We start from the raw sequence: 1,513 nt of genomic DNA on the forward strand, positions 1-1,513 counted from the left end.
GAAGTATCAGATTAGATGCGGGACAAGCTCCAAGGATTCCCTTCTCATTTGTTCTAGGAGGAACCTTTGAGGGAATGGATTCCTTAGGTGAAAGGTTTACCTTGAGTTGTGACTTAGATTTCTGATGCGATTCAGATTTTCTAGTCCCTAAAGAGGAAGAAGTTTTACAAGTTGAAGGAATAAACTTAGATCTATTTGTCTTGTTAGACTTCTTAGGAAGGGATGTTATGACAGTGGATTTACCTTTGTCTTTACATCAAGAACTCAACGGAGTTCCTTCAAGATGACTCTCAGTAAAGGAAGAGGACTGAGAGGAAGAAGTGTTGGGAATAAAAGAGACAAAAGTACCAAATTTAAGCATGGACTTGTCTTTAACACATTCTTCATGATCATAGGAGAATCCTAGACCAGTCGTTTTCTTGGCGGGGATCTGAGCGTTAATGATCTCAGAGGCTTTGAGAGAAGCTTTACACCATCCTTCAATGGTAGCTTTCTCAGCCTTGATTTCAACGATTGCTCGCTCACACTCAGCGACAGCTTTCTCACGTTCAACGGTGATGGCCTGGTTTACAATAACCTGATCCTTAAGATTTTCCTCAACAGAGGTCAGTTCTTTGATCTTAGAATGACAAATCTTTAATTGCTCATGAAGCTCAATGTTAAGCATTTCAACTTTAGATTTGCCATTGAGGGCATTGTAAAGGTCAATCATCAGCGTATCCAGTGCAGAAAGACTAGAAGARGGTTCATTCAGGGTACATACCTGAGTAACAGAAGATGGCTCCGAAGAGGTAGATGCTTTAGAAGAACCTTCGTCAGCATCAATAGCCATMAAGCARACATAAGCTTTATCTTCCTCGTCAGAAGATGATTCATCAGATGATTCAGCCCAGTCATGCTCTTCAGCAATAAGGCCTTTAGCCTTTCACAGGTTGTTCTTCATCTTCTTATATTTCTCCTTCTGTTTTAAGTATTTATCATCTGTGGTCTTGAAGGAGGAAGGATCTTTAGAAGATGGCATCGCAATCTTCTTGGATCTGCATTCACCTACAAAATGTACGGGCCGATGATAGTTGTAGCAAACAACTGAAGCCTTGTCTATTCTTTCAGACATTGGCTTCTCCCTTAGGGATAGCTGAGGAGATCTGCGGAATTTGTTCTTGTTGGCAAACCTCCTAAAAGACTTAGTTAGGAGTGCCAGGGACTCAACAAAATTTGATAAATCAGATTCCGGAATGTCCTCAGAAGAGTCAATCTCCGTGATGACCACTGGAGGTAGAGAAGAAACAAAAGGAGTAGAAATTTCAACTTAAGGGGATTCAGAGATCAAAGCTAAAGGAGAGCTTTGCATTTCCCTGGAATCTTTTACAAGATTTCTTTTCAGTTGACGAGATTGCTCATGGTTAAGCAGATCCCATATAAAGACGAAAGAGAAAGAGAGGACATGTCATTTGACATCTTGAGACACATGGAAAAGGTGTCCCAAGACTCAGGAAGACATTCTAGAAACTTA

Source organism: Cynara cardunculus, assembly GCF_001531365.2.
Source record: "Cynara cardunculus var. scolymus isolate 2C chromosome LG 2, CcrdV1, whole genome shotgun sequence".
Lineage (NCBI taxonomy): Eukaryota > Viridiplantae > Streptophyta > Magnoliopsida > Asterales > Asteraceae > Cynara > Cynara cardunculus.